Source organism: Scyliorhinus canicula, chromosome 7 (genome assembly GCF_902713615.1).
Source record: "Scyliorhinus canicula chromosome 7, sScyCan1.1, whole genome shotgun sequence".
Classification (NCBI taxonomy): Eukaryota; Metazoa; Chordata; class Chondrichthyes; order Carcharhiniformes; family Scyliorhinidae; genus Scyliorhinus; species Scyliorhinus canicula.
In genome coordinates this window covers 8,437,620-8,459,091 of record NC_052152.1, presented here as the reverse complement: position 1 = coordinate 8,459,091, position 21,472 = coordinate 8,437,620, and the positions used below count along the sequence as shown (strand labels likewise).

The 21,472-nt window shown below is 52.1% G+C and overlaps 1 protein-coding gene across 2 annotated transcripts in view; it reads left to right on the top strand.

Annotated features, from left to right (window-relative positions):
- robo2 (roundabout, axon guidance receptor, homolog 2 (Drosophila)) overlaps positions 1-21,472 on the top strand; it is a 1,648,725-nt gene that overhangs the window by 3,758 nt on the left and 1,623,495 nt on the right. Inside the window, exon 1 of one of the 2 annotated variants that reach the window (XM_038801331.1) lies at positions 17,039-17,059. The exons of the other annotated variant lie outside the window; for it this stretch is intronic. The gene's annotated coding sequence lies outside the window, so the exon portion shown is untranslated. Of the gene's footprint in view, positions 1-17,038; positions 17,060-21,472 lie in introns of those variants that run through there. 2 annotated transcript variants of the gene reach the window in all.

Below are 21,472 nucleotides of genomic sequence, written 5' to 3'. Positions count from 1 at the left end.
TCCACTGAACAATACACACAATATTACTCAGACACGGCTGAGTTATTCGGATAATCATAGCATCAGCGACAAGGTTGCAAAGCTCAACACAACTCTACTCACGATAGATAATTCCAATACCATGATGCCATGGCAGATTGTCGATACATTGGATGACAGCAATACCCAAGAAGAAGACGATGCCACACAGAGAGCACAGATCGACTCTACAGCGAGAACTCTGCACAACTCCACAGAGAGAGCAATAACAGACTCCACAGAGATAGCGATTACAGACTACACAGAGAGAGCGATGAAAGACTCCAGAGAGAGCGATGAAGGACTCCGCAGAGAGAGCGATGAAAGATTCCACAGAGAGCGCGATGAAAGACTCCACAGAGAGCGCGATGAAAGGCTCCACAGAGAGAGCGATGAAGGACTGCACAGAGCGAGCGATGAAAGACTCCATAGTGAGAGCGATGAAAGATTCCACAGAGAGAGCGATGAAGGACTCCTCAGAGAGAGCGATGAAAGACTACACAGAGAGAGCGATGAAAGACTTCACAGAGCGAGTGACACAAGCCTCCACAGACAGCTCGGTGACAGACTCAAAAATGGAAGCAAGCAAACACTCCATAGCGAACGCGATGTATGAACAAGACTATGAAGGTCTATCCACCTTATCTGCGCACCCAGCAGCAGACTATGAAAGTCTACCAAGCTCACGTGAACAACAAAAAGACTATGACAGTCTACCCAGCTTATTTAAGCCACCAGAAGAAGACTATTTAAGTCTACACAGCTCATTTAACCAACAAGAAGACACTGAATGTCCATTCACTGTCTGTGAGGCAAGTGATGAAGAAATCACAATTCCCAAACAGGATGTGCAGGATCTCAGCGAGACTGACAGATCTCAGCTCGTCTACATAGAAGGACTCAACAATCAGAGGAAGGCTACTCATGAGTCCAGAGAGACCATGCCAATAGAAATCTTGAAGATTTTGACTCCAGAAGAGGAGCACCAAGAAACCAAAGGTGATTCAAATGAACCAGAAGTAACTCCAGAAGAGGAGCATAAAGAAATCAATGATGATTCAAGTAAACCAGAAATGATTCCAGAAGAGGAGTACCAAGGAAGCAAAGAAGAGGAATCAAATCCACCACAAATGACTGATGTCACCAACATCAATGCAACATCAGATCATTCTCACAATTCTCAAGAAGAAACGCTCAATGTAACAGATACCATAACGGGCACTGACACCAATAACTGTGACAATGACTCAAATCATCCACACGGACACTCATTGAGCGTAACAAGAACAACAAACAAGGCAAGACGCACAGCAGAAACAAGAACAACAACAGCAACAACAAAAACAACATGCAGCGCAAAAAGAACAACAAAGACAACAAGAAGCATAACAGAAACAACAAACATGACAAGAAAGACGACACGAACAGAAAAGAGAAAAAAAACAAAAACAGAAACAACAAGCACGACAAGAAAAACAACAAGGACAACAGCAAAAACAACAAAAACAGAAACAACAAGCATGACAAAAACAACAACAAGAACGACAACAACAAGAACGATAACGAAAACAACAAACACAGAAACGACAGAAACAACAACAATGAAACAATGACCTGTACAACATTGTACAACTCTTCACATGAAGGACAATGCCACAGCACACTGCAAAACAATGAGACGACTACAAACATGCCAAGGCATGACAAAGAATCTCACAAATTCACATCTGCTCCAAAACAAGCAAGCACGCCAGCTTTCAAGGCAGATGACACACTAGATCAATACTGCAAGCACAGGAAAAAGTCCAGGTCAGACGACAAAGATGACATACAGAATCAATACCGCAAGCACAAAAAAAAGTCCAGGTCAGACAATGGTGTAACACAGAATCGCTATCACAAATATAGAAAAAAAAGAAAGTCTAAATCAGACAACAAAGTGATTCGACCATTCGAACACCTCATGATGACTTGATGGCCACTTAATCACAAGAACACTGATGACGTTCACAAAGAAATAACAACATCAACATCACCACTTCAACAATAGAAGGCGAAAGCAACTCAACTGAACAAATTCATAAAGTTTGGACTCACAAATATTTTTTATTAAGATTGGACTCATGAATATTAATTGGCTTTGTATAATCATCAAGATCATCACAACTTGAACATAATATAATTTGCCTACCTATTTCACACAAGTGAAAAAACCTTAGAGACTAAATGTATTCACATTTGATGGACTAATTCATTGATTTTATGTAATGCATTTGCAAACTGTATCCATTATGTTTGTTCAATTTTCCTTACAACATACAGAAAATACATAACACGAAAGAGAGGGGGATGTAATGATCTCTATATGTGCATGTACACAAGGGGTTAATGTGTAATCAGTAGCACCACATGATTACGGACGGCCGGACCAACAGGGGTATAAAAGGCAACCACATTGGGTCTCTGGCTCTCTCTTGGGTGCACTGTGACCAGGGCAATAGCAGAGTAGTTCAGATGGCTAGTGGAGTTACCGTAGTTAGATCATGTTAACCTTATCACTAGTATCAAAGTTAAAGTAAATAACTCATGCAATTATTGTTTTGGTTACTCAATAAACCCTTTGTTATTACTGGACGGGTTTGAGTCTTCTTCATCGAGATTCAGAAGACCTCATCACTAACCAAGGTTTGAGTAGCGCATGTTACCTACCACACAGGTAACAAAACAATGAATTGCGGTAAATGTGGGTGCGAATTAGCAGAAATGAAACTGAGTCCCGTTTGGGGGACTTTTTAGCCGGGTGCTTGCAGCATTGAGAAGACCCCGCTATTCAATGGGTCTCTGCTTCATTTCTGAGCCTCAGAGAGGAAGGCCCTGCCCAAGTCTGCACTTTGGCGCATTTCCTACATGAACAAGCTCAGCTCACCAGTGCAGGGAGAGATCTGGGCACCATTTTTAAATGGCACCCTGATCTTTGGACATCCCAGTGCAGCCTCCAGACCTCCCCAATGCCTCAACTTATCAATTAGGGGTTCATCGAGCCTCCCTGCACCTCACCTCATAAGGGCAGGGCACCCCCGGCCACGGTTCTCAGCATGGGCAAGTGCCACCTGGGCACCTTGGCACTGCAGGCTGGCAGTGCCACTTGGCACGCTTGTCATTGACCATGTTGCATAGAATTTATAGACTTTACAGTATAGAAGGAGGCCATTCGGCCCATCGGGTCTGCACCGGCTCTTGGAAAGAGAATCCCACTTAAGTCCACACTTCCACCATATCCCTGTAACCCAGTAACCCCACCAAACCTTTTTGTCACTAAGGGCAATTTATCATGGCCAATCCACCTAACCTGCACGTCTTTGGACTGCGGGAGGAAACCGGAGCACCCGAAGGAAACCCACGCAGACACGGGGAGAATGTGCAGGCTCCGCACAGACAGTGACATAAGCCGGGAATCAAACCTGGGACCCTGGACCTGTGGTGAAGCAACTGTGCAACCCACTGTGCTACCGTGCTGCCAGGGAACACTGCCAGGGTTTCAGGCTGGAAGTGCCATCATGCCCAGATGGCATTGTGGTCCCAGGGTACCACCCTGCCCAGGGCCTGACCACCCAGGGCCCCCCGATAACTTGGTAGAACCTGCCCCGGCAAGTGCCGATATGCCTGGTCCACGCTTGTGGAAACCAGTGCTAAACGGCGCCTGATCGGGGTCTCCGAGGCAAAGTGGTTAAATAGTTAGCTACCTTACTAAACTGTTTATTCATTGAACTACTTGGTGGTGGTCAGTCTTCTAGGATATGACCCTCTCCTTGGGAAAACAATTGAAAATTTCCAAGTTGTGATTGGTTAGGGTTTTTTCCAGCTCAGGGTATTCAGGGTTACAGACACAGAGGTGAGATTCAGTCAATATACAGACCAGCCGGGGTTTAATTGAACGGTGGAACAACCTCAAAAGATCTGAAGGGCCCCCTCCTGTTCCTTTGCAACAATGATAGCAGCCGGCTCTATGGTACTCAGTAGTGATGCCTCCCACAGTTGAATTGCCCTCTCAACTTCTGATTTCAGCTGGACAGCCTGTTCTTTTGTGTACTTGTTCACCCGCACCTCTGAGCTGGTGTGCTGTGAGACCATAAGTTCACAAGATATAGGAGCAGAATTAGACCATTCGGCCCATCGAGTCTGCACCGCCATTCTATCATCTGCTACCTACAATGTTACAGACCAACTTGCAAAATCAGCCAGAGCATCTCCTCCCTCTAACACATGATCTTGGAGCGGGAGTCGGCAATGTAGCTGCCCGAGACAAACACCCTCAATGTGATCATGGCTAATCCCATCCTGGCCTCAATCCACCATCCTGCCCGCTCTCCATAACCCTTCAGCCCATTACCAATTAAAAATCTGTCTATCTCCTCCTTAAATTTACTCACTGTCCCAGCATCCACCGCACTCTGGGGTAGCGAATTCCACAGATTCACAACTCTTTGGAAGAAGTAGTTTCTTCTCAAATCTGTTTTAAATTCGCTACCTCTTATTCTAAGATTATGACCGTTCGTTTTAGAATGGCCCACAAGAGGAAGCATCCGCTCTACTTTATCCATACCTTTTAGCATATTGTATACATCGATTTGATCTCCCCTCATTCTTCTAAACTCCAGAGGGTATAGGCCTAAACTGCTCAATCTCTCCTCATACACATACCCCTCGGGCGGTATTCTCTGCTCCCGATAAAAATCGGGATGGCTGTCGTGAAATCGGGGCCTGCTCCCCGCACCTAATTCACCCCCACCAGGGGGGCCAGGAGCGGTCCCCGGTCATTCCCGGCCACGACCCCGGCGCTTTTCTGATGTCATCCGCGCACGCGCGGGTTGCCGGTTCCAACCCGCGCATGCGCAGATGACATCAGCGTGCAGATGGCACGAACCCGCGCATGCGCGGTGCCGTCTTTCTCCACCGCCACCCGGCAAGACGTAGCGGCTTGATCTTGCCGGGCGGCGGAGGGGAAAGAGTGCGTCGGTCTTGGACGCTGGCCCGACGAGCGGTGGGCACCGATTGCAGGCCTGTCCCCTCCCGCTCCCGAGCACAGTCGCGGTGCTCCCGTCCCAATCGGGCCCCTAGATGCCTCAAACGGGCATCTGGCGCCCGTTTCCCGAATGCAGCGACCAGGTGTGGTTGCTGCCGTGGTGAAACTGGCGGGAAGGGCCGGCCGCTCGGCCCATCGGGCTCGGAGAATCGCCATTCGCCGTGAAAAACAGCGAGCGGAGATTTTTCCGAGCGGTGGGGGGGGAGAGAATCGCTGGTGGCGCCATGTAAAACATGTCGGGAGGCCCTCCCACGATTCTCCCAAGCCACGTGGGGAGTGGAGAATTCCGCCCCTCATCTCTGGAATCAATCTAGTGAACCTCCTCTGAACTGCCTCCAATGCCACAAAACCTTTCCTCAAAACTGAGCACAATACTCCAGGTGCGGTCTTACCGATGTACAGTTGCAACATCACTTCCTTACCTTTATTCACAATTCCTTTTTCAATAAATGCCAACATTCCATTTGCTTTCCTTATTACCTGCTGCACCTGCATGCTCGTTTTCTGTGACTCATGCACCGAGGTCCCACGTTAGTACGAGTGATATTCCTGCAGCCTGGGGAGGGTGCAGCATTGTCCGAGATGTTGTCTTTCATGTGAGATGTTGAACCTGGGTAAGATCGTCTTGTTAAAGTTACATATTTAGTAAGGTTATACGTAAAAATCCCACCATGGAAAGTTGTGCAATTGAATCCAATGCGTCCAGTTATTTGTGAATTGGCAACAGTCAAAGAAGGAGCATGGAAATGAAATGGTCAGATTTAGACTTCCGGTTGCGGCTATGACCAGCTAAGTCGCACGTTTGGCTGCTCCTGTGACGAAGGTGTTTTCGGGCCGATTGGAGGGCCCCTAACGGCGCTGGAACGGCAATTCCCGGTGGGGGAAGGTTCCCAGAGGAGAACCCCGAAAAATTTATGGTCGTCACCCGAAGTGGGGCAGGAAAAAAAGCGGCAGCAGCTCCCCGAAAAAAGCGGGGGAAGAAATCCAAAATGGCGGCCGGCGGCGCACCCGAAGACTGGAGGAAATGGGCGGAGGAGCAGCAGGCCGTTCTCCTGCGCTTCTTCACGGAGCTGAAAGTGGAGCTGCTGGAGTCGATGAACGCGACGACCACCAGGCTGATGGGGGCACAGGCGACCCAAGAGGCGTCAATTCGGGAGCTGCAGCAGGAGATGACTGTGAGGGAGGAGGAGGCCACGGTCCTCGTGGGAAAGGTGGAGGTGCACGAGGCACTCCACCTGAGATGGCAAAACCGATTGGAGGAGATGGATACCCGCATGAGGCGGAAAAACCTGAGGATCCTGGGCCTGGCAGAAGGGCTGGAGGGGTCGGACCTCCCGGGGTATGTGGCAGAAATGCTGGGCTCACTGATGGGGGCAGGGGCCGTCCCTTCGCCCCTGGAACTGGAGGAGGCCTACAGAGTAATGGCCAGGAAGCCAAGAGCAAACGAACCCCCGAGGGCGGTGCTGGTTCGGTTCCAGCGATTCAGTGACCGGGAGAGGGTGCTGAGGTGGGCCAAGAGAGAGAGGAGCAGCAAATGGGAGAACTCGACGGTGAGGATCTTTCAGGACTGGAGTGCGGAGGTGGCAAAGCGGCGGGCCCGGTTCAACCGGACGAAGGCGGTGCTGCATGCCAAGAGAATTAGATTCGGGATGCTGCAGCCAGCGCGCTTGTGGGTGACCTATAAGGACCAGCACCACTATTTCGAGTCCCCGGAGGAGGCGTGGGCCTTTGTACAGGAAGAAAAGCTGGACTCGAACTAGAACCAGGGGATACTTAGCGGTCGTTGCCGCTCTGGTACTTTAAGCTGGACACGTGGTTTTCTTTTGGTTGGATTTTCACTTGGCCGTATTTTTGGACCCTTTTTGTTCTCTATACCAGTTTTTTCTCTCTTTTTTCTGTTATTTATAATGTTATGTTGGGAGGGCGGGGTGGGGGGGGAGTGCCGGGGGTATGTGTTTCTTGTGGGGTTTTTGGTTGTTTTGTATTTATCGGTGTGAGATCGGGGACGGGGGTGGAACTGAAGATGGAGGGGCGGGGAGGGGCAGGGCGAAAGCGCGGGCTTTCCTCTGGTTTCCCGCGCACGGGGCAGAGGAGGGAGGGGGGTGGGAGTAAGGGGCGTGGTCAGCAATGGCTCCCTTTCCCGCGCTGGAGCGGGGTCAAGGAGGGGTGGTAAGGGGGGGACGTCCCCCATGCCGGGAGGAGCCGGAGTGTGGCAGGGGCAGCCGGGTCAGCGTAAACCAGCTGACTTACGGAAGTACTATGGAGGGTGCATCGCGGCTAGGAAGGGTCCTAGCCTGGGGGGGGAGAGGGGTGGGGGGGGGGGGGGGGGGGGGGAGGGGGGTGGGGGGGGGGAGGGGGAGGGGGGAAGGGGGGGCCACCGGGTTGCTGCTGAAAAGGCCAGGGAGGAGAAGTTGAGGACTGGAGGGGTGGGGGGGGGGGGGGGGGGCGCCATCGCCATGGGGAGCGGGTCAGAAAGGGAGGGCTGACTCGGGGCGAGCAGGTGACAGGATATGGCTAGTCGGCAGGGGAAAGGGGCGGGCTGCCCTTCGACCCGGCTGATCACTTGGAATGTGAGGGGGCTGAATGGGCCGGTCAAGAGAACGAGAGTAATCTCGCATTTGAAGGGACTGAAGGCGGATGTAGCAATGCTACAAGAGACCCATTTGAAGGTGGCGGACCAGGTCCGCCTGAGAAGGGGGTGGGTGGGACAGGTGTTCCACTCAGGACTGGACGTAATGAACCGAGGGGTGGCGATCCTGGTAGGGAAGAGGGTGTCGTTCGTGGCGGCGGAGGTGGTGGCGGATAAAGAGGGTAGATATGTCATGGTGAAGGGTAGGCTGCAGGGGGAGAAAGTGGTGATGGTTAACGTGTATGCCCCAAACTGGGACGACGCTGGCTTCATGAGGCGCCTACAGGGCCTCATTCCGGACCTGGAGGCAGGGGGCCTGATCATGGGGGGGGACTTCAACACAGTGCTGGACCCCGTGTTGGACAGATCGAGTTCAAGGACGAGTAGGAGGCCGGCAGCGGCAGAAGTGTTAAAGGGGTTTATGGAGCAGATGGGAGGGGTGGACCCCTGGAGGTTTGGGAGGCCGAGGGCGAGGGAGTATTCCTTTTTCTCCCATGTCCACAGAGTCTATTCTAGAATTGACTTTTTTGTATTGAGCAGGGGACTGATCCCGAAAGTACGGGAAGTGGAGTACTCGGCCATAGCGGTCTCAGACCACGCGCCACACTGGGTAGATTTGGAAATGGGGGAGGTGCGAGACCAGCGTCCGCTGTGGCGCCTGGATGTGGGGTTGCTGGCGGATGAGGAGGTGTGTAAGAGGGTCCGGAAGAGCATTGAAAGATATCTGGACATTAATGACACGGGGGAGGTGCAGGTGGGGATGGTATGGGAGGCCCTGAAGGCGGTGATCCGGGGGGAGCTGATCTCCATACGGGCACATAGGGAAAGGAGGGAGAGACAGGAGAGGGAGAGGCTGGTGGGGGAGCTTCTGGACGTGGATAGGAAATATGCGGAGGCACCAGAGGAGGGGCTGCTGGGGGAACGGCGTAGTTTGCAGGCTAAGTTTGACCTGTTGACCACCAGAAAGGCGGAGACACAGTGGAGAAGGGCGCAGGGAGCGATTTATGAGTATGGGGAGAAGGCGAGTAGGATGTTGGCGCATCAGCTCCGCAAGCGGGATGCGGCTAGAGAAATTGGGGGAGTAAGGGAGAGGGGTGGGAACATAGTGCAGAAGGGGCCAGAAGTAAATGGGGTTTTCAGAGACTACTATAAGGAGCTGTATCGGTCAGAGCCGCCGACGAGGGGAGGGAGGATGGAGGGCTTCTTGAACAAACTGAGGTTCCCCAAGGTCCAAGAGGAGCTGGTAGAGGGGCTGGGGGCGCAGATAGGGTTAGAGGAGCTAGTCAAGGGGATTGGGCATATGCAGTCGGGGAAGGCGCCGGGGCCAGACGGGTTCCCGGTGGAATTTTACAAAAAATATGCGGATTTGGTGGGCCCTGTGCTGGTGCGAGCCTTCAACGAGGCATGGGAGGGGGGGCTCTGCCCCCGACAATGTCGCAGGCACTGATCTCTCTGATCTTGAAGCGGGACAAGGACCCCGTGCAGTGTGGGTCATATAGGCCTATCTCGCTCCTGAATGTGGACGCCAAGCTGCTGGCAAAGATCCTGGCTACCAGGATAGAGGATTGTGTGCCAGGGGTGATACACGAGGACCAGACGGGTTTTGTGAAAGGGCGGCAGCTTAATACGAACGTGCGGAGACTGCTAAACGTCATCATGATGCCGGCAGTGGAGGGGGAGGCGGAGATAGTGGTGGCATTTGACGCGGAGAAAGCATTTGATAGGGTGGAGTGGAAGTACCTGTGGGAGACGCTGGAACGGTTTGGATTTGGGGAGGGATTTATTAAATGGGTGAAGCTGCTCTTTTCGGCCCCGACGGCAAGTGTAGTGACGAATGGTAGGAGATCGGAGTATTTTGGGCTCCACCGGGGGACCAGACAGGGGTGCCCCTTGTCCCCCCTGCTCTTCGCACTGGCTATTGAACCGTTGGCGATGGCACTGAGGGGCTCAGGGGGGTGGAGAGGGCTGACAAGGGGCGGGGAGGAGCACCGGGTATCGCTATACGCGGACGACCTGCTGCTATACGTGGCAGACCCAGAAGGGGGAATGCCGGAGGTGATGGAACTGCTAGCAGAATTCGGGGACTTTTCGGGGTACAAGCTAAACTTGGGTAAGAGTGAGGTATTTGTGATACACCCAGGGGACCAGGAAGAGGGAATCGGGAGACTCCCGTTGAAGAGAGCAGGAAAGTGTTTTAGATATTTAGGGGTGCAGGTGGCAAGGAACTGGGGGACCCTCCACAAGTTGAACTTCTCCAGGCTGGTGGAACAGATGGAGGAGGAATTTAAAAGGTGGGACATGGTGCCGCTGTCGCTGGCGGGCAGAGTGCAGTCCGTTAAAATCACAGTCCTCCCGAGGTTTTTGTTTTTATTTCAGTGCTTGCCCATCTTCCTCCCTAGGGCCTTCTTCAAAAAGGTGACGAGCACCATCATGAGCTACGTGTGGGCGCACGGCACCCCAAGGGTGAGGAGGGTCTTCTTGGAGCGGAGTAGGGAGAGTGGAGGGCTGGCATTACCCAACCTTTCGGGGTATTACTGGGCGGCTAATGTATCGATGGTGCGCAAGTGGATGATGGAAGGGGAGGGGGCAGCTTGGAAATGAATGGAGAGGGCGTCCTGTGGCAACATAAGCCTGGGGGCCCTAGTAACGGCGCCATGGCCGCTCCCTCCCACGAGGTACACCACGAGCCCGGTGGTGGCGGCCACCCTCAAGATCTGGGGGCAGTGGAGGCGACACAGGGGGGAAGTGGGAGGTCTGATGGAGGCACCGTTAAGAGGGAACCATAGATTCACCCCGGGGAACATGGACGGGGGATTCCAGAGCTGGCACAGGGTGGGTATCAGGCAGCTGAAGGATCTGTTTGTAGATGGGAGGTTTGCGAGCCTGAGAGAGCTGGAGGAGAAATTCGGGCTCCCCCCGGGAAACATGTTTAGACATTTGCAGGTGAAGGCATTTGCTAGACGCCAGGTGGAAGGGTTTCCCTTGCTCCCCAGTAGGGGGGCGAGCGATAGGGTGCTCTCGGGGGTCTGGGTCGGAGGGGGGAGGATATCGGACATATACAAAGTAATGCAGGAGGCGGAGGAGGCATCAGTAGAGGAGCTGAAAGCCAAGTGGGAGGGGGAGCTGGGAGAGCAGATAGAGGATGGGACATGGGCGGATGCCCTGGAGAGGGTTAATTCTTCCTCCTCGTGTGCGAGGCTTAGCCTCATTCAATTAAGGTGCTACATAGAGCCCATATGACGGGGACGAGGATGAGTCGGTTCTTTGGGGGTGAGGACAGATGTGTCAGGTGTTCGGGAAGTCCAGCGAACCATGTCCATATGTTTTGGGCATGTCCGGCACTGGAGGAGTTCTGGAAGGGGGTGGCAAGGACGGTGTCGAGGGTGGTGGGATCCAGGGTCAAACCAGGATGGGGACTAGCGATCTTTGGGGTTGGGGTGGAGCCGGGGGTACAGGAGGCGAGAGAGGCCGGAGTACTGGCCTTTGCGTCCCTAGTTGCGCGAAGAAGGATACTAATACAGTGGAAGGACGCGAGGCCTCCAAGCGTGGAAACTTGGATTAATGACATGGCAAGCTTTATCCAGTTGGAAAGGGTCAAATTCGCCCTGAGAGGGTCGGTACAAGGGTTCTGCAGGCGGTGGCAGCCTTTCCTCGATTTTTTTGGCTCAAAGATAGGGAGCAGAGGTCGCAGCAGCAGCAACCCGGGGGGGGGGGGGGGAGGGACAGCGCGCGCGGGGGGTCGGGCGGGGGGGGGATATTTGTTAAGAGGGAATACTTTGTAATAGTCTATGGTTAGTTGGGGTAAATATTTTCAGGTAAAAAATCTTTTCAATAAAAATTATTTTTAAAAAAAGGAAATGGTCAGATTTCTGCACAAACCCAATATATCCCCTCCAGGGAAGGGAACCTGCTATCCTGACTTGCACTCCAGTCCGCCATCGACTGTTGGCAATCTCTGCACAATTACAAATGTAAAATAAAACCGATTTTTCTCTCTGATGCGCTCAGAGGGCAAATGTTCCCGCCTGTATGATATGCCGGTGCACAATCCTGTACACAGTTAGAAATGCGACCTCCAACCAGCTGGTGCCGATAGAGATCTATCACGGGACCCAAGACAACCAACTGTTGGTAGTAAGCCGTACAAGAGGATAGTCACACTTAGAGTAACTCCAGGAGAATTCACTGAATTCATTTCGTAGCCATCGTCTGTATAGTAATTCCTTAGTTATCGTTGCCACGTGTTTATCAATAAATCATCTTTATAGCTATATGTTCTGTGTACACCATTACAGCGGTTACGACACAGAACACAACACGGCCTTTTCTCCCGGAAGGACTTCACGAGTCCGACAGCACTCTCACTGAAGGAGGAATTCTCCGACTGGCCTGATACCACATTAATCCGACTGGTGACACCACCACACGACTCGTATGTGGGAGCTTGCTGTGCGCACGTTGGCTGCAACTTTTAGCCACGTGAAAATTGAGTCCACTTGAAAAGTACTGAATTGGCTGGAAAGTGCTTTGGGATTTGAAGAGGATGTAAAAAATGCTGTTGAAATACAAGATTGTCCTTTTCTGCGCCAGAATTGATTGAATTCAAATGGTGTAAGACCTCATACACCATATTCAGAAATACATCAGTATCATTAACGCATCTGGGAGTAAGCAATTGCTACTGACCGGCAACATTCTAATGGTGGAAAGCAAGGAATTCAAAATGTAAATCTTCCCCGTCTCGAAGGAGGACAAATGATCAGAGGCTGAGGCTGGGAGTCTTAAAAATGTTGATAGCATCTTCAGGCGGGAGAGGGAGTGGGTTTTCTCCCGAACTCATCCCTAATCCCGAACTTATCCCCAATCCCAGTGGGAGCCCGCCGATGTTAAGGCTAGCCTCCAAGGGGCCACTGGGCTCAGTGCTGGCACACGTGTGGCTGGAAACGTCTGGAATTAAAAGTCCCTGACAGCACCTCTCCACAATCCCCCAATCCCATTACTCCCACACCTCTCCCCCCCCAACCCCGCCCCCAGCCACCACCTCTGCCCTCTGCCCCGAAAAGTCAGGTCTCACAAAACAGGACCGGCAAGGGAGCCTTGCATGAACACAATGGCTGGGATTCTCCGACCTCCCGCCGGGTCAGAGAATCGCCGAGCGGCGGCATGAATCCCGTCCCCGACGCTGGGGATTTGGCAGGGGCGGGAGTCGCGCCGCGCCGGTCGGTGGCCACTGGCAGCGAACCCCCCCCCCCAGCGATTCTCAGGCCCGCGATGGGTCGAGTGGCCGCCCGTTTCCGGCCAGTCCCGCCGACGTATATTACACCGGGCTGCGCGGGCGGCCTCCGGGGTACTCGGGGGAGACTAAGGGGGGATCTGGCCCCGAGAGGTGCCCCCACGGTGGCCTGGCCCTTGATCGGGGCCCACAAATCCGCGGGCGGGCCTGTGCCGTGGGGGCACTCGATTCTTCCAACATCGGCTGTACCGGTCCACCAATGCTGGTGCACCCCTCTGCCCATATGCTGGGATGATGCCAGCACACGCTGCGCATGCGCCAACTCGCGCCAGCCGGCAGAGGCCCTTTGCTGCCGGTTGGCGTGCCGCCAAGCCGCTTCCCCGCCGGCCGGCGCGGCACAAACCACTCCGGGGCCGTCCAAGCCCCTGAAGGTGCGGAGGATTCCGCACCTTTAGGGTGGCCCGACGCTGGAGTAGTTCACGCCACTCCTCGGTGCCGGGTCCCCCCCGCCCCGCCGGGTAGTGGAGAATCCTGCCCAAGATGTCCCAAAAGAGTTGGCATCCATTTTTGTTATGCTCTTGACGTAGCATAAGCTGCTTCCTTGATGTGAACTCTGACAAAGGAAGGTTCAGACTTGGAGATAGCTTTAACATGTTTATTAAACTGTTAACAATTCTCCTACTTGGATTCTACTCTCCTGTTAATCCTGCTATAGCTACTCAGACTGACAAACCAGTCTGCTACAATCCACGTGGTGGGTGTGAATTGTTCCAAATCAACCCTGTGTACTCACTGAGAGTCTCCACTAGAAAGAGGAAGATCATGTGTGCTGTGTCCTTTTATATGGGTTGGTGTAATGCCCCCTTGTGGTAGTGTCACCTCTGTGTGTATCGTGAATGCCCATTGGTCGTGTCCTATCTTTCTGACCCATTGGTTGAATGTCTGTGTGTCACGTGTGTCAGGGCAGCACGGTAGCATTGCGGATAGCACAATCGCTTCACAGCTCCAGGGCCCCAGGTTCGATTCCAGCTTGGATCACTGTATGTGCGGAGTCTGCACATCCTCCCCATGTGTGCGTGGGTTTCCTCCGGGTGCTCCGGTTTCCTCCCACAGTCCAAAGATGTGCAGGTTAGGTGAATTGGCCATGATAAATTGCCCTTAGTGTCCAAAATTGCCCTTAGTGTTGGGTGGGGATACTGGGTTATGGGGATAGGGTCGAGTTGTTAACCTTGGGTGGGATGCTCTATCCAGGAGCCGGAGCAGACTCAATGGGCCGAATGGCCTCCTTCTGCACTGTAAATTCTATGAAATTCTATGTCTCTGGTGCTCCCTCTAGTTTCTAGCTAGTCTACGTGTATTTACATTAACCCCTTGTGTATTTACAGTGATGTATATCACCACAATCCACTATTGCAATGGCAGAAGATAATTTGCAAGCAGTAACCTTGCTAAAATAGCGATGTATTAATGAGCATTTAATCTGTTTTTTTCTCAAATGATGTTGGTTGAGGGATAAATATTGGCCAGAGCACTGGCTCTCCTTCGAAATAGTGGCTTAGGAATATTTCATGTCCACCTGAAGAGGCCTCAACTTAACACCTCATCCAAAATCAAGCATGTTTGACAGTGCAGCACTCCCTCAGTACTGACCCTCTGACAGTGCAGCACTCCCTCAGTACTAACCCTCTGACAGTGCAGCACTGCCTCAGTATTGTCCCTCTGACAGTGCGGCACTCCCTCAGTACTGACCCTCTGACAGTGCAGCGCTCCCTCAGTACTGACCCTCTGACAGTGCGGCACTCCCTCAGTACTGACCCTCTGACAGTGCGGCACTCCCTCAGTACAGACCCTCTGAAAGTGCAGCATTCCCTCAGTACTGACCCTCTGACAGTGCAGCTCTCACTCAGTACTGACCCTGTGACAGTGCAGCACTCCCTCAGTACTGACCCTCTGACAGTGCAGCGCTCCCTCAGCACCGACCCTCTGACAGTGCAGCACTCCCTCAGTACTGACCCTCTGACAGTGCAGCGCTCCCTCAGCACCGACCCTCTGACAGTGCGGCACTCCCTCAGTACTGACCCTCTGACAGTGCGGCACTCCCTCAGTACTGACCCTCTGACAGTGCGGCACTCCCTCAGTACAGACCCTCTGACAGTGCGGCACTCCCTCAGTACTGACCCTCTGACAGTGCGGCACTCCCTCGGTACTGACCCTCTGACAGTGCGGCACTCCCTCAGTACTGACCCTCTGACAGTGCGGCACTCCCTCAGTACTGACCCTCTGACAGTGCGGCACTCCCTCAGTACAGACCCTCTGACAGTGCGGCACTCCCTCAGTACTGACCCTCTGACAGTGCGGCACTCCCTCAGTACTGACCCTCTGACAGTGCAGTACTCCCTCAGTACTGACCCTCTGACAGTGCAGCACTCCCTCAGTACTGACCCTCTGACAGTGTTGCACTCCCTCAGTACTGACTCTCTGACAGTGCGGCACTCCCTCAGTACTGACCCTCTGACAGTGCGGCACTCCCTCAGTATTGACCCTCTGACAGTGCGGCACTCCCTCAGTACAGACCCTCCGACAGTGCGGCACTCCCTCAGTACTGACCCTCTGACAGTGCGGCACTCCCTCGGTACTGACCCTCTGACAGTGCGGCACTCCCTCAGTACTGACCCTCTGACAGTGCGGCACTCCCTCAGTACTGACCCTCTGACAGTGCGGCACTCCCTCAGTACAGACCCACTGACAGTGCGGCACTCCCTCAGTACTGACCCTCTGACAGTGCGGCACTCCCTCAGTACTGACCCTCTGACAGTGCGGCACTCCCTCAGTACTGACTCTCTGACAGTGCGGCACTCCCTCAGTACTGACCCTCTGACAGTGCGGCACTCCCTCAGTACAGACCCTCTGACAGTGCGGCACTCCCTCAGTACTGACCCTCTGACAGTGCGGCACTCCCTCAGTACTGACCCTCTGACAGTGCAGCACTCCCTCAGTACTGACCCTCTGACAGTGCAACACTCCCTCAGTACTGACCCTCTGACAGTGCAGCACTCGCGCAGTACTGACCCTGTGACAGTGCGGCACTCCCTCAGTACTGACCCTCTGACAGTGCAGCACTCCCTCAGCACTGACCCTGTGACAGTGCAGCACTCCCTCAGTACTGACCCTCTGACAGTGCAGCATTCCCTCAGTACTGACCCTCTGACAGTGCAGCACTCCCTCAGTACTGACTCTCTGACAGTGCGGCACTCGCTCAGTACGGACCCCCTGATAGTGCTGCACTCCCTCAGTACTGACCCTCTGACAGTGCAGCACTCCCTCAGTACTGACCCTCTGACAGTGTTGCACTCCCTCAGTACTGACTCTCTGACAGTGCGGCACTCCCTCAGTACTGAACATCTAACAGTGCAGCGCTACTTCAGTACTGATCCTCCCACAGTGCAGCACTCCCTCAGTCCTGACCCTCTGACAGTGCAGCACTCCCTCAGTACTGACCCTCTGACAATCCAGCACTCCCTCAGTACTGACCCTCTGACAGTGCAGCACTCCCTCAGTACTGACCCTCTGACAATCCAGCACTCCCTCAGTACTGACCCTCTGACAATGCAGCACTCTCTCAGTACTGACCCTCTGACAATGCAGCACTCTCTCAGTACTGACACTCTGACAGTGCAGCACTCCCTCAGTACTGACCCTCTGACAGTGCAGCACTCCCTCAGTACTGACCCTCTGACAGTGCAGCGTTCCCTCAGTACTGGCCCTCTGACGGTGCAGCACTCCCTCAGTACTGACCCTCTGACAATGCAGCATTGTTGTATTGCACTGGAATGGCAGCCTGGGTTTTGTGTTCAAGTCTCTGGGGTCAGAGTTCAACCCACCACCTCATGACCCAGAGGTGAGAACGTTGCCCACAACAACTGTTGTGAAGTGTTGTGATGTAAGAATCACAGCAGTCAATTCTCCCACAAGAGGCCCCCACAAACAGCAGTGTACCAGTGGCCAGTCCATCTATTCTGGTGAAGTTGGGTGAAGGATAGATATTGGCCCAGGCATTCGAGAGAATGCAAAGTGCACTGGCCCAAGGGATCCGATGGTATGTATTCTAATCCCTTGCGTCTGGTGAGAATAGGGAGTCCTACTTGATAGAAGATGGCGGAAAGGTTTCTCAATGTGTCATTCCTGTCTCTGTTTCACTCTCCTTTTGAAAGCAGCTTTTTAGACAATTCATTCTCATGACGTGACATCACCGGCAAAAGCATTGTGACATCGTGGCAACAGGCTTAAATTTACGGAGATGTATTTGTTGCCTGTCTTCAGTTGCCCATTGAGAAGGTGAAGGTGAGCCACCTGCTTCAACCTCTCTAGTCCAGCTGCTGGAGGTGCAACCACAGCAAATTTTGGAATGATGTTCCAGGATTTTGCCCCAGCGACAGTGAAGGGACGGCGACTTAGTTGCAAGTTGCGATGGTGAGTGGCTTTGGGGTGGACCTGCAGAGGATGTGTTCCCATGCATGTGCTGCCGTTGTCCTTACTAGTTTGGAAGGCGCTGTTGAAAGAGGAGCCTTGGTAAGTTGCTGCAATGTTATACATTGCAGCCAATGGTTGGTGGATGGGGTGCCAATACAGTGGGTTGTTTTCTCCTGGATGGTGATAAGTTTCTTGAGTGTTGGTGGAGCTGCACTCATCCAGGCAAGTGGAGAGTATTCCATCCCTTCTGTCTTGTGCCTTGCAGATGGTAGAAAGGTTTTTGGGGATGGCGGTTGGGGGGGGGGGGGGGGGGGGTCAGTAGGTGAGTGCCATAGAATTCCTCACCTCTGATCTGCTCCTACAGTATTTATATGGAAAGTCCATCGCAGTTTCTCGTCAATGGTAATGCTCCGGATGAAGCAGCTGAAGATGGTTGAGCCTTGGACACTACTCTGAAGAGCTACTGCAGTAATGTTCCGGAACGGAGATGATTTGTGCTAGGTATGACTGTAATTCAGTGGAGAGTTTTCCTCCCATTCTCGATGACTTACAGGTGCTGCCGTGGATGGAGTTTCCTACTAGGAGTGCAGGATTGGTGAATTCACCCTGACATTCCAACAAGACGTAGTTAGCAGAATGGAGTTAATTAGAAAACGTAATCGGCACCTTCTCTGAAAATCTGGTCATCCTTTTTTTGAACACCTGATGATGTCACAATGCCATTGCATCGCACACATGACATCATCATGTCCAGAAGAAGCTCTTCCATCTGTCTCCAGTAATCGCTTTTTCTAAAAGCAAGACATTAGGGCAGCACGGTAGCATAGTGGTTAGCACTGTGGCTTCACAGTGCCAGGGTCCCAGGTTCAATTCCCTGCTGAGTCACTGACTGTGAGGAGTCTGCACGTTCTCCCCGTGCCTGTGTGGGTTTTCTCCGGGTGCTCTGGTTTCCTCCCACAGTCCAAAGATGTCCAGGTTAGGTGGATTGGCCACGCTAAATTGCATTTAGTGTCCAAAAAAGGGGTAAAAATGTGATCAGTGCCGGACTGCAGACCCACTGCCAGTCTCTGCTCCCGCCCTGCTATCCACAGTGGGATTCCCACCCAGCACGTGCAGGAACTTGCAAACAGCTGATTTGCATGCATTAAAATACAATGAACAGACTTCAACAATGCTAAGCACATTCTGCGGTTAGAAAAGAGGAAGTGAAACCACTTAGCTGCCTTGATGTGGTCAGGGGCTGACAATCAAAACAAGAATGTTTGTAAACATTGTGCTTAGAATCAATGGGGGATACTTCAAATCCATTCAAGCGTGAAGGGAAAGATAAATAAACGCACGTTCTGGCAGCTGTGTTTAAAGTATTAAGCTGTCAATCAAAGGTACTTTTCTGTGAAACTGAATGAATGCTTACCATTTCAAAGGATCCCGGGGATTTCAAGCCTTTTCAAGTTTTGCGGGTTTTGTAGGAAAGCAGTGGTTTTAAAATCATTGGGGTGAGGGAGCAGGTGTGAGGAAAAAGTCTCCTTTGCTTGACCTTCAATGAACTATCTGATCAGGCAGAGCAGTTCAGAGTGAGAAGGCCACTTCAGTGTTTGAACAGATCAGACCCAGATGAAGAAGTTGAGCAGAGACTGGCCTGAGATCACCATGCCAATAGTCATCTTCAGGTTGCCCAGGGCTGGTAGGGGCAGCCCAGACACTGGACCATCATGCCAGGGGAGGGTCCAGGGGAAGTGTCCTGGGGTCCAACCCTTTCCTACCTTTTGCCTCACTCTCTTTTGTTTGTGTATTTTTTCATAAATAGATAGCGCCCAATTCATTTTTTCCAATTAATGGGCAATTTAATGTGGCTAATCCACTTACTCTGCACATCTTTGGGTTGTGGGGACGAAACCCACGCAAACATGAGGAAAATGTGCAAACTCCACACGGACAGTGACCCAGAGCCGGGATCGACCCTAGGACCTCGGCGTCATGAGGGAGCAGTGCTAACCACTGCACCACCGTGCTGCCCCTCACTCCCTTTTTGAATAGTGGCATCACATTAGCGTGTTTGCAATCCACCAGGACTCTTCCAGAATCCAAAGAATTCTGAAATATCATAACCAATGCATCCACTATCTCTCCTGGCACCTCCTTTAATACCCTAGGGTGCAGGCCTATCAGGTCCCAGTGACTTGTCTGCATTTAATCCCATTCGATTATTCAATACCGTCTCCCTCATGTGGATTATTGCACTGTATTAACTGTATTAACATGCATAGAATTGACAGTGCAGAAGAAGGCCATTCGGCCCATCGAGTCTGCACTGGACCTTGGAAAGAGCACCCTCCTTAAGCCCTCGCTGCCATCCTCTCCCCGTAAGCCAGGAACACCACCTAACCTTTTTTGGACACTAAGATGAAATTCAGAGTGGCCAATTCACATCTTTGGACTGTGGGAGGAAACCAGAGCACCACGCAGACACGGGAAGGAAGTGAAAACTCCACACAGACACTTACCCGAGGCAGGAATTGAAGCGGGGTCCCTGGAGCTGTGACACAACAGTGCTAACCACTGTGCTGCTATGCCCCCCAAGATTTTGGAAAATTTTATTATTGCCTACTATGAAGACAGAAGCAAAATATTGGTTCAGTGCCTCCACTAACTCTGTGTTCCCCATCATTACCTCATCAGTATCATCCTCTAAAGGGCCAATGTTTACTTTAGCTGTTCTCTTTCTCTCTATATGCTTATGGAAGCTTTTGGTATCAGTGTTTATGTTTTCTGCACCTGTTTGGGTACACTGAGGGAGAATTCAGAATGTCCATTTCACCTAACAAGCACATCTTTCGGGACTAGTGGGAGGAAACCGGAGCATCCGGAGGAAATCCACGCAGACACGGGGAGAACGTGCATGACCCAAGCCGGGAATCGAACCTGGGACCCTGTGATGTAACTGTGCTAACTACTGTGCTACCGTACATTCAGGTTTTTAAATATGCACACATCATGTCCCACATTGGAAATATTGCTCGGTAGCATGTAAATTGCTCCTACCGAGGAGTTGTGTTCCCTTGTTTTTTTATTTCCACCCAGATTGATTCAACATTTTGGCCCTTAGATATAATTTCTTCATACAGCTTTAATGTCATCTTTCACCAACAAAGCAACTCCACGTCCTGTTCCATCCTGTCTATCCTTTTGGAATACTGAGTATCTGATGGAACCATCAATTCACTAGACACGTTTTTAAAGATATGAACAGTGGTTTTAATCTACTTACAACAGAGCCAGCCTGTTCCGCGTTGAACTCTCAATGAACTGAACGACTGGCTCTGAGCATTGGTATTTATACAGCAGTCCAGGGGGAGGAGTCATGGGCGGAGCCAAGGGTGGAACCCTGTACAAACTCCTAAGCATTCCCAGCGCTACTCCCCCTAGTGGTTGGGCAACGCAACTGCACTTATCAATGCATGGCCTCATGTATATACAATACAGTGTGAATTACGGAGTTACATTGACCACAGTATCCTTGGACGTTCAATTCCCAGTCCGGGTCCTCCTACACCATGGATGGGAGTTACCGGCTGTTCATGCCGACGGGAAATTCTGGTCCCATGCCAGTGCATGGGTTTCTCAATGGCAAGGGGTGCTGTCAACCAAAAATCCCATTGACAACGGCGGGACTAGTAGTTTCCACTGGCCGGCTGCCTCCACCGTGGAGAACCCGCGGCGTGGTGCTCGGTAAATCCTTACCATGTTTCAGTAATCCCCACCAAATCATACCCAAATGTCTCTGTTTGTGCCATCAACTCATTTACCTTATTCTGAATACGGCGTGAATCATAGAATCATAGAATTTATAGTGCAGAAGGAGTCCATTCGGGCCATCACCTGCACCGGCCCTTGGAAACAGCACACTACTGAAGCCCAAACATCCACCCTACCCCCATAACCCAGTAACTGCTCCTAACCATTGTTTGGATACTAAGGGCAATTTAGCAATTAATTGCACATCTTTGGACTGTGGGAGGAAACCGGAGCACCCGGAGGA